Source organism: Bacillus rossius, chromosome 11 (assembly GCF_032445375.1).
Source record: "Bacillus rossius redtenbacheri isolate Brsri chromosome 11, Brsri_v3, whole genome shotgun sequence".
NCBI classification, from domain to species: Eukaryota; Metazoa; Arthropoda; class Insecta; order Phasmatodea; family Bacillidae; genus Bacillus; species Bacillus rossius.
In genome coordinates this window covers 6,513,455-6,525,941 of record NC_086338.1, presented here as the reverse complement: position 1 = coordinate 6,525,941, position 12,487 = coordinate 6,513,455, and the positions used below count along the sequence as shown (strand labels likewise).

At 36.7% G+C, this 12,487-nt stretch overlaps 1 protein-coding gene across 7 annotated transcripts in view; it reads right to left on the bottom strand.

Annotated features, from left to right (window-relative positions):
- LOC134536605 (dedicator of cytokinesis protein 1) overlaps positions 1-12,487 on the bottom strand; it is a 180,756-nt gene that overhangs the window by 129,268 nt on the left and 39,001 nt on the right. The gene's annotated exons all lie outside the window — the stretch shown is intronic.

Sequence of the window (12,487 nt, the reverse complement as noted above, 5' to 3'; positions counted from 1 at the left end):
TTACACAGTAATTTTTACTGCCTTCATCCCACAAACTGCTTGAACTTCATTGACCTAATTTTGTGTGTAGGTTTCATATTTCTTTAATTTTGTTTGAAATGTGTCAACAATATGAACAACACCCCAATGGATCAGTGTCACACTTTTTTTTTCCTAGCACATGAGTTGCTGAACTACACTATATTGCAACTTTAAAGTATCATTGTAATAAGTACTAATTTGGTTATCTGCTGGTCATGAAATTTTCCATGTTTTCCTGCAGAGTATGAACAATGATGTTTTGTAACTTTCAGGTAAATGCAGCAGATTTGAAGATAGCTGTGTGGCTATGGGGAGTGAGAACACTGCTTCAAGTCTGACCTTAGAGGAGCTGGAAGCTGCCAGAATCCTTGTCAGCCTTACTACACCAGCAGGTATGGTAATCTTATTAACATGTAAGGGAGAATTCATGTTGCTTTTTCAAAGGTACTAGGGCCTACTGAAATGTCTTAAATATTATATCGGCCTACTGAAATGTCTTAAATATTATATCTAGCTTAAGAATTTCATGCATAACAGCACACAATTCTGTACACAAATGTGTACTTGATGAAACTAAGATTTTCCATTTTTAAATTACTCGGAACATTATTCCAGGAATTAATAATAGGGCGCCAGAGGTAATCAAGAATTAACAACAAAATAACACAATAAGACTTATTTTATTGTTTTAACCATAATGAGAAACCTCGAGTCATGGAAATAATAACCAAACAAACAAATATTAAATAAAGTCTATGGGATGTCGTAGATAACCTGACTCTTGAATAAAATAATACAAAATAAATAAAGTTCCTGAAATTGTTCACTGAGTAAAAGTTTTGGGGTTTTGCTCCGGCTTGCTCGAGCATGAAACGCCTAACCTAAAGACTTCTGGACTTGTGTACATATAGTTTGTGCTAATGTGAGTAAATTTGCCGTTAATCGCCGAAAGTCAATGTTCAACTAATTTTATGATAATCCAAAGTTTATACAATTACAGTTCGCATACGTTGACGGTAAAATTTACGTCAATTTTATTATATAGCGATGATGCAGACCATACCTTAACTCTGGATGATTAAGGTCGTTCGTAAAATACTTCGTCACTCACGTGAATTGAATGCGATTCTTCTGCATTCAATTACAGGGCGTCAATTAATATTGCCCAGTATTTTGACGTAATTTCCAGACCAATAACGCCGAAATTAGCATCGCCACGAATAAAATATTCCCAGAGGGAATACACTACCACACACACTAAATGGCGTCATTTTCCACTCTTTTTCTTCTCTCTTGCCGAAATTAAATTGTTAATTGAAAAGGGCCAATCACGGCCGCGACACGTTAGCGTCCTTTTTAATTAGGCCAATGAAATGTCAATATCAATCAAGCATAGGCTCGTTAAAGCTGTTCCAAACGCCGCGCGATTATTTATTTTAGCAGTTGTCATGACGACGCAGCACGAGCTGCGCGCGCCGCCATGCGTGAAACAAAACAAAACACTGCCGAAAGTATTGGGAAGCGGTATTAACCTCGAACGTAAAGCAATAACAAACAGTTTCAGTTAGTCTGATAATACCGTAGTATTACAATTCATTGCCTTTTTTTAAATAACGATTTTGGAAAACTGCACTGAAAAATTGAGATAAAAAAGCACAACACACATTTTATAAGCAGCAGTAAGTTACACCATAAATTTGGAGGTAGGCTACTAGTATCCCTTTCCTCTTGTGGGTGACATGTTATGAATGTTAGTAAAAATAAAAAGTAATGACACACACTTTTAAGAAAAATAAACTGGTAATGAACTTGCAGAAAAAAATTGCCATTAAGGAAAATAAAAGAATGACTACCAAATTCTACAAGAAATTAATAACCATGTTATAAATTAATTAAAAACTGTAAAGTTTCTGGTTATGTATATTCAAAATAATCTATCATGGCCAGGTCATATATATGATTTTTAGACAAATAAACATGCTGGGTTGGGTGGAGGGGGGTGGGTAAGTGAATACTGCCCTGGGAAAACCTCCAGATTTTGGATTGTCAAGGTTGGCAGGTATGTAATTTTCCAATATGTTACGTTAGTACTGCGTTCATCTGTGTTGAAATTCGGAAATTTATGGGGTTAGAAGGGGTAGAATTTTACAACCTGGACTACCTCACATTGAGGAGAACTCAGGGTTCTATTCGTGGTAAGGCCATCCTGATTTATGTTTTCCATGGCTTCCCTGTTCACTCCATGCATATAACATGATGATTCTTTAACAAAGGCAGTGGGTGAGTCCGTTCCCATTTCCTGTCACTTGTGCTAGTGTGCGCACCATTCTGAATATGAAACATTGATTGAATATGGCACTGTATCTCGGACACAGTAATGTATTTTGGAATACCTGATAATGTAGAGCTGCCAATTCTCCAATTTTTTTATCTGCCCACCTTACATGCTTTTATTTGTGATTGCCTTATGATACAGCGTTATTTTGCTGTTTTTGAAACATTGGAATTGTTGTCTGCAGATGGTATGGCTGTGGAACAAAGTGATCCCCATTTAGCCGGGACCGCTACTCCAGTGCCATCATCTCAGCCAGTGAGTTCACCTAAACAGACACCATGCAGGCCAATATATTCACCAAGGAAGGCGGCATTGAAGAAACTGGCTTGCAAATGGAGGTGCAGGACTGTGCGTTTGAAGAAGAAGCTTCACAAGAACCTCCCCAACGTGTCATCTGTTTGTTCTTGCCAGTCATTACCACAGAAATTGAAAACATTCATGGAGTTGTTCAAAACACAAAAGAAATACCGGTATTCTGAATCTTTGAAGAGTTTTGCACTGTCTGTCCATTTTTTAAGTCCAAAAACATACAAATATTTGCGAAATCATTTGCCACTTCCAACACCAAGGCTTTTACAAAAATTGCTATCAAAAGTTTCTGTTGGAGAAGGGTCTACAGATTGGGTAACAAGTGTTTTGAAGGTAAAAGCAAGTGAACTGAGTCCAAGGGACAAGAACTGTGTTGTGTGTGTAGATGAAATGGCACTGAAGCGGCATCTTCAATACAATCCTGTTAAAGATGAAGTTGTAGGATTTGCTAGGACTGGTACAGTAGGCAAACCAGAATTGGCTACATCTGCACTTGTTTTCATGGCGAAGGGTTTGTTTCAAAATTGGAAACAGCCCTTAACCTATCACTTTGTTGCAGATTCATGCCCCGCTGAGAAAGTAAAGGAAATTCTGTTTTCGTTGGTCCAAAAGTTGAAGGAAGTTGGTCTGATTGTCAGGGTAGTGATTTCTGATATGGGGTCCAACTTTCTGGAAATGACTAAATTACTGTCCGTCACACCAGAAAAACCATATTTTGAACTGGACTGTCAGAAAATATTTTATTGTTTTGACACATCACATTTACAAAAGTCATCCATGAACAACCTTATGAAGCACACATTTCATTTTGATGGTAAAGTAGCATGTTGGAAAGACATAGAGACAATGTATTTGCAGGATAAGACACGTTACAACAGACTGGCAAGTAAACTCACAGACAACCACATTTATTTGAATGGTTTTTCGAAAATGCGAGTGAAATTAGCAGCTCAAGTGTTAAGTTATACGTGTGTGGCAGCCATTAATACAAGTGTTGCCATGGGTTTACTTCCTGCATCTGCCTCTGGCACTGCTGAACTGTTGCAGAAGTTTGACACTATCTTTGATTGTGTAAACAGTTCATCTTTGAAGTCTCCAAAGAAATATAGATGTGCTCTGACAGAAACCTCTGGTCATAAGGAATTCATATCAGAGTTCCTCGTTTTCCTGGACCATCTGGTAGTAAGGAATTGTTTAGGCAAAGATGTAACCAAAACTATCAAGTGTTTATCTGGCTGGAGGATTTCACTTCGTGCAATTCTTGGTATTTGGGAACAAATGAAAACACAGGAGAATGTCCAGTTTCTGTTCACCAGGAGATTGAATCAGGATGCACTGGAAAACTACTTCAGCACTGTTCGTCAACAAGGTGGAAACTGTGATAATCCTACACCCTACCTTTTCTCTTGTATTTTCAAGAAATTGCTTGTACAGGTTGAACTGCAGGGCTCGCCCACCAGCAATTGTATGTGGGATTCTGATAAATGGATTGTAAATGTTGCAGATCTATCCAAAAAGGTACTTGTTGATGCAAATTCATCTCAACTTGTAAATTCAAGTCTTTGTTGTGTTAATCATCAAGATTACCGTCATCTGAATGTTCCAGAGCAGAATGCATTAGTTTACATTTGTGGCTATCTTATGTCTAAAGCTCTCATGCGACATTCTTGTGGAGTATGTGAAAATTATGCAAGTGGTAATGCCAGTTTAACTGACAGTTCACAATTGTTATGTTATTTCAGAGCATATGACAGTAATCGTGGAGATTTTGGAGGTTTGATGATGCCTTGTGAAGATTTTGTTAGTTTTATTGTTAAACTTGATGAATTGTTCCAGCTGTTGTTTGAGAAACATAAGACACATGGAATTGCACACACTATTTTACAAGCATTTCAGTGTGTTGACTTCTGCCATCCTTGCCCCAGTTTTCCAAAATCATTTATTATGAAGCTCTTTCTAAGAATGAAGATATACCATTCTGTGAAACGGTACAACAGAGACATACATTTTCAACTACTTCAGAAGAGAAGAAACAGGAAAGCCAATAAAGTATTACACAAGTAATAGGGCTGGAACTGTGTATGTGCATGTAATCTTGGCTTACATGCATATGAAAGAAATTGCCAATTGTGGTACTGTTAATTTTTCTCTAGTTACTACTACATATTTTCTGTTACTGTACTGTATCGTTGTTAGATTCTAATGAGATACACTTCGTCTTTCTCTAGTTACTACTACATATTTTCTGTTACTGTACTGTATCGTTGTTAGATTCTAATGAGATACACTTCGTCTTTCTCTAGTTACTACTACATATTTTCTGTTACTGTACTGTATCATTGTTAGATTCTAATGAGATACACTTCGTCTTTCAAATTTTGAACACTGCAAAGCACAGTTACATCAATTAGTTGAGCATCTTCATAGTACCTTATTATGTATCTATGTAGATTCTGCATTTATGTCAAGTGATTGTTGCACTTTATCTGCTACTGCACCAACAGTGTTTGTTCCATTATTGTCTTATAAGCAGTAAACATTTAGAGTGCAGTATAGACAATTAATAATCAATTCCAATGATTCTCTTTACCATAAAATAATTCATGAAAAATTTTTTTTTCATTTTATGATTTTTGTGATTATTCTCCATTACATTACTTTTTTAATACATGTGAATATTTATAGGTAATTGTTGGTTTTTTGTACATAAGAGGTACCAGTAACTTGTCAGGAAGTGTGTCGTAAAACACAGATACATTTTGTTTTCATTGATAACTCCTATTTGGAATTTGTGTTTCTTTCCCCCATTGTGTGGTTTGTGTTTCAAAGCATATATGTTTAAATATTACTAATTTAATTTTCCATGATTTATATGTATTGGCATAGAAGTGCACATTAATCTTGGGATTTAAAGTTAGTGTTCTAATTAATTAGTTAGTTGTGTATACATTGTACTCATAATTATCACAGATGTACTAAGGCAATATACAGCGAAACCCCTTATTTACGTTACCGTTATTTACGTTTTCCCGTTATTTGCACTATATTCTTCAGGTCCCGTTTGGTTCCCATATAGTCCAATACAATACTTTCCCGCGAATTACGTCTCAAAAATCGAATCAATCCCGCTATTTACGTCACGAACAACCATAAACAACCAGAAAATACCGTGGAGCTAGTAGGCAATGAACATTTTAAATAGCAAAATATACATATTTTATAACATGAAAAGTTGCTTTTATTTCTAAACATGTAATAATTTAAGCCTAGGCGTGTAAAAGTACGAGTAATTATAGCAGGAGACAATCTAAAATGCACGAGGGAAAAACGTAAACTCATGAATGTACAAACATGGCTGCTTGTAAGTTCTGATACTGTATTTATGTCACAACTTAGCCGAAATACTGGTACGAGACATAAACTTCACAAGATAAAATGAGCGGTGTCTTGGTAACTGTTTTATACGTCTTTTATAATTTGGGAAGTATTGTACAGTTGACGCCATATTTTTTAAACTAACCATTTATTTCTGGGGATCGTAAATAATTAATTATTGGTATCAAGACATCATGATAAACGTAAACTTGAACATGTCACGGCAGCGAGAAAACTGGTGCGTATACCAATAAACTGGTATTAGAACTGGATAAAATTGGTACACGGGAGGTGGAGCTTATATTTTTTTCCGCTAAGCTCGCATCTATTGGTTGGCGGCTGATGGCGTCATGAGTCTGGGCGGAGCATAGAGTGCGCATGCGCCGCCGCGTCGTTACAGCAGCTGACCGAGTACAATGACCTTTCTCCGCGTTTGGCGCGCTATTGACGGTAAATATTCATCAATTTGCGGCCTTTTCTTAAAAAATTTTTTACTGTGAGCAATGTGTATGTAGCCCGTATTTGTTATAAACCCTGCCGGTTGCAACTGTATTTATAATTTGGAGAGGCAAATAATCTCCTTGAACAGCCAAAAAAGCAAGCAGAAGAAAATTTCAAATTTATTTTTTAGGAAGTAATCAGAAAAACATTTTGGCTTTCATTCTTTTTTTATTTTTGTCAAATGTGGTAAATTAATAATTGATTAAATACTAAAGTAAAATTTGTTGTTAGTGTGTTTGTACCTGCATTGTAGTATGTGCTATTAAACAAAAGGAAAAAAATTCTAAATAAGGTAAACTGTACTCCTTTTTATGCTTTTCCCTTTATTTACACTTTCCCGCTTTTTACACTTTTTTACTTTGTCCCCATGAAAAGTGCAAATAAGGGGTTTTGCTGTAATTGTAAGTTGTAATCACATCTTAAGTATGATCTTTGACATGTTTAGAATATCTTAGAGGTTGTACCGTATGCTAAGGGTAACTGAGCATATAAAAATTCCTGAGATATATTTTTTGAAAATTTGGTTATGAATTACCATTATAATGTAGCTAACTGAAATTAACCAAACATCTTTACTCTTTTATAGGGTTTTTAATGGAAGGAGGCAGTGGTGGTGCCTATCTTTAAGGGAGGTGGGGATAAGGCAAAACCAGCTAACTATAGGCCGGTTAGTTTGACTTCGTGTGCAGGAAAGATCATGGAGAAGATATTAGTGGGGTATGTAATGGGAAAAATTGAAGAGCGGGGCTGGTTAGAGGAGAGACAGCATGGGTTTAGAAAAAATTTCTCATGTGAAACCCAGCTGGCGGGGCTGCTGGAGGACTTGGTAGGGGCGGTGGATGAGGAAAAGCAGGTGGATGCGATATTTATAGTCTTTGAGAAGGCTTTCGATAGGGTGCCACACCAGAGGGTGATGGTAAAGGTGGGTAAATTGATAGAGGACAGCAGGGTAGTGAGTTGGATTGGAGATTTTCTTAGGGACAAAAAGCAACGGGTGAAGGTGGGACAGGAATGTTCTGAAGAGGGAAGAGTGACGTCAGGGGTACCACAGGGGAGCGTCTTGGGGCCCCTTCTGTTCCTCATCATGCTAAATGATATAGGGGAGGGCATAAAGAGCTGCCTAAGACTATTTGCGGACGACTGTGTAATTTACGAAAACATAGGGGCTGTGTCACACCTGAGACAGGATTTGCGGAAGTTGGAGGATTGGTCAAGGGTAAATAGTATGGACATAAATGTGAAAAAATCGAAGTTAGTCAGATTCACGAGGAGGAGGAAAGTGGAGAAGAGAGTGTATTTCTGGAAGGGGCACGAGTTTGAGGTAGCAGAGAATTACAAATACAGTACCTGGGAGTTACCCTACAGAGCAACCTGGGTTGGGGGAAACAGGTACAGCGGGTGATAAGCAAGGGAAGGAAGGGGCTTGGGCTAGTGGCCAGAACTCTAAAGGGGACAGGGGAACAAGTGAAAGAAAAAGCATATTCCACGCTGGTGAGACCAGTGATAGAATATGCAGGAGCAATCTGGGACCCGTATCTAGGAAAGGAAATAAAAGTGCAACGCAGAGCAGCGAGGTGGGTGACTGGAATGTGGAGGCGAAGAGAAGGGGAGACACACAGGCCAACTGTAATGATGAAGAAGCTAGGGTGGGAAAGCCTGCAAAAGAGGAGAAAGATTGAGCGCTTGGTGAGACTGTATAAGGTAATTGAAGGAGAGGGGGGCTGGGGAACGCTGGGTGATAGGTTGAGCAGAGGAGAGTATAGAGGGCGAAAAGATCATCAGTGGAAAATACATAGAAAGTGGAGACGCACGGAAAGGGGGAAGCAGGCATTTCTGGTGAGAACGGGACGGGACTGGAATGAGCTTGAGGAGAGAGTATTAGATGGGAAGGGAGGGAGGGACTTAAGGAGGAGGCTCAGAGATGTAGAGGTATAAAGTAGAGAGGGAGTTAAGGTTGAGAGGGAGTTATCCTTGCCACCGGGTGGAAGCCCAATTATAAGAGAATAATAATAATAATACCTAACATGACCAATTACTGGTAAACTACTATTAGTATTACAATGCCATCTTAGATAATAATTGGAAAACATATCAGGAAGTACATATAAAAAGAAGCATTTATGCATTTTGTTTTTTTATAATTTTTGCGAAAAAGTGGCTTTCATTAGAATTACTGCGTCTTATTTTGGTAACTTAATTTGTCTGCTAAAGTTCATTAGGTTTCTTACAGAATGTCATGTTTTTATTTTTGATGAATTTCGTACATGGGGAATATAACCACTAGAAATACATATAACATAATATTGCCATAACTTGGTTAAAAATTAGTTCAAACTTTGTTTACTCATTTGTCTGTAGAATACTTGCAGTTTGAAAAAATAGTGATGATTAATTTTTAGAAGTGAAGTTGCATAAAAGTTAAAAATAAGGGTCAGGGAAAATCTGGAAAAGTTAGGGAATTTCATTTGAGATTTCGGGTAGCCACTCTGTTGAAATAGGCCACGCTTCATACCTTAATGGATGGGCTTAAGTCCCTTATCTAACAGAACCAAACTTAATCCAAATAAATATCAATAATATACAAGTTTATGTAAAATCAAAGAAAACTGATATACTTGTAATGTCTCAAGTACTCACATAATTGTATTGTTTTCACATAATGTAATGTTATTAATTGTATTGTTTTCACATAATGTAATGTTATTAATTGTATTGTATTTAACTTACACAATGTAATTTTATTACCATGTAACTTGTGTTTATAACATGTACCAATTGTAAAACAGCCTAGAGCTGAATTTTGGATGTAATAAATAAATAACAAAAATTAATAAAAGTTTTGTTTAACTATGTGAACTAAAAAAACAACTCCCTATCCTCCCCACTTACACCCTAAATCTTACTTGTACAGTTCCTGTAAGCACGTATTTATGTTCTTTAAGACATTCTGTGACAATAAATAAATAAGATAGGTGCCGATATTGGAAATAGTTGTGCTGTTGGAAGAAAGCTTTTTTAATAGTCAAAATGTAAGGACTTTTTGGCTCTATTCCAAAATACGATACCCGTGACGTCAAACAAAGACGGGAAGTTATGATGTTGTCGCTGAAAGAGAGAAAAACATATTTTAAAAGAAGTATTGTGGGGCTTTTGGTACATAGTATAAAATATAATTAAGAAAAGGTAAATATTGAAGTATTGGGAAATGTTAAAAGAGGTGTTGTAATATAATGTTAAATCGTGAAGTGTTGGGGTGTGAAATTTAACCATTTAGTTATGGGCTGATGGAATTGCAGTTGCGGGATGTGACATTAAAAAACTGTTAGTTTTTGGCTGGAAGTTGTAGAAACGTGTGCTTTGAACTTGTGTGAGTTATGGAGTGGCGCAAGAAAGTAGAAAATAAAATTTGAAATCGGGTAGGAGTTAAGAATTATAATTAAGATAAACTTAATATTGATAGGTTATAAACATTATTATATTGATTGGAGACACAAAACAACCATTGAAACGACGGGGAAAGGAGGTGGGATAATGTGACATGGTGAAGTTTGATGGAAGGAAGCTGGTGGAATATAAAATAGAAGGTAAGTTAATGTTATAATATTAGACACTATTGCACGATACTGTGTTTTATTTATCGTGATTTGGAATATAGTCCCACCCGGTGAATTCTATTTTGCGATACCGGATTTTAGTTTATTGAAATCGTGATATTTCAGTAAAATAAAATCACGGTATCGTGAATTGGAATATAGTCCCACCAGGTGAATTCTATTTTGCGATACCGGATTTTAGTTTATTGAAATCGTGATATTTCAATAAAATAAAATCGCGGTATCGTGAATTGGAATATTGTCCCACCCGGTCAATTCTCTTACGATACCGTTGGTATCACAAAATATAATTGAGCGGGGGGATTGTATTCCAGTTAACGATACCATATAAAATAATTCAGGAACATAGAAAAGCAGTGTTTTTAAAGTTCCCCGCCAAAAACCCCCATATTCCCACGTAGGGGTGGTAGTGACGTAAGCGACGCCATCTTGGTGATGTCATTGTTATTGTTATGGTATCGCGAACTGGAAGAGTCCCGACTTTTCTTTAGTTTTAAGTCTTTCGTGAGACTTTTGTAACAGTCCTACACTTTGTACATGTATTGGTTATATTAAACTGATGTGATTGAATCATGAGGAAATGTACAAATAGCTTTTTATATTCTATTTACTGCAGTAAGTACTGTTGTCCTTAAAACTTCGCCTAGGGTAGGACTACTTTTGTTTATCTCATTTTTATGGTGTGAAAACAGCTTAGGCCAGCTTTCCTATTCTAGGGTTTTATCAAGCCAATCATTTTTTATAACCGACACTTTCAATGCGAAGCTGGAGAACACTCCCTTGCTGTGATATCCACTGTATGTACTATATAAATACCATGTAACTAATTGCAGGTAGGCCTACATTTACTATAACTACTAGAATGCATAACCTATTTATAGCAATAGGCCCTACTAACTACCTATAATTGTCGAACCTGTGTTATGTTTCTATATATGCGTTTAGAATTTAAATTTCTGGTAAAAGTTCCGTATTGCGCTTCCAAGTTAACCCTTTGATCCTGATGGCATGAGCCTGTACACGTGATCCTGTGGTACATGATGCTTATCAGTGGGGAGGTGTGTAATTTATCTTATACGTAATTTATTTTTTACATCAGGTATCGTGCATGGGCACTACGCGCCTCCCCATGTACCACGGTATCAGTTGTACAGGATCATGCTATCTGGAAACTTCATAAGTGGGCATATTTGCAATAAAGTACCTGTCGCACTACACAATAATTGCACCAATCCAAAAAACAAATTCTATTCCTCCTGCAAAACCAAATATAATACATAAAAAAAACTTGTCTTCCATGAAACCATGTAATTATTCACGTACAATGACCAGCCGACATCAGCTACGCAGGTTAATGAAATACCGAGTTTATCAGAAATTTTATAATTTTCTTCAAAAAATTTTAATATTACGAACCGTAAGCTTGGGCGTGTTTATTAAAGTGTAGTTATTCGTCAGAATCACACTACAAATGCACATTTGACGATAAACATTTCACACGAAAATACATTATCGTATATGAGTTGTTTACCAAGAGAACGCAGTTACAATATGGCGGACATCACTAGCCAATAAGCGCCCGAGTTCGCTGACTTCAAAGGCGCCGACTTGCTATTTCGCTTCTGATACATTTATTTATTCTGTGGTAAAACCAACCTATGAGAAAATAATATGGCAACTGAACAGAGTGTCTTCACTCAACTGCCTACAAGTCAGGGAGGGGGGGGGGGGGGGACAAGAGACGCACAAGTTTAGCCAAGGGAAACATTCTACGTATGAATATTTATTTCTCATGTTGGTGTGCTTGTTCACCCTTAAAAATATTTTCTTTCTTAAATGTAATGTTTACCTCAATTGTATGGTAAACATCTTGTACAAACCAGAATTTTACATTTTAGTTTTTCATAAGGTTTACAACTATCTACCTGTTCTTTGTGGTTGTGTTAAAAAAAACTAGCACAAATGCATCTCAGGTTCCAAAAAAATTTTTTTTATAGTAATGAAAGTGATTTTGATGGAGAATTTTCTTTTTCAGTGGACGAGAGAGACATTCTTAAGTAAGGGTCTGCTTAATATAGAGGTTGGCCCCTAATTTAATATGGTAATTACAGCAAATTCAAAAAAACTAGCAACTTAAAAATAACAATTATATTGCATGTTTACAGATATTTTTATCTTGAAGAAAATAAATGTGGCTATAAAAGTACATTAGGTAAGGGAACAACAAGGTCACAGTCGATGACCATTACATCACGGCAACTCTATCATTTCTCTGTCGTCGGTAAACCAAGTTTTTTTCATTACTACCACTCCTTGTGTGGTAGGATGTGTT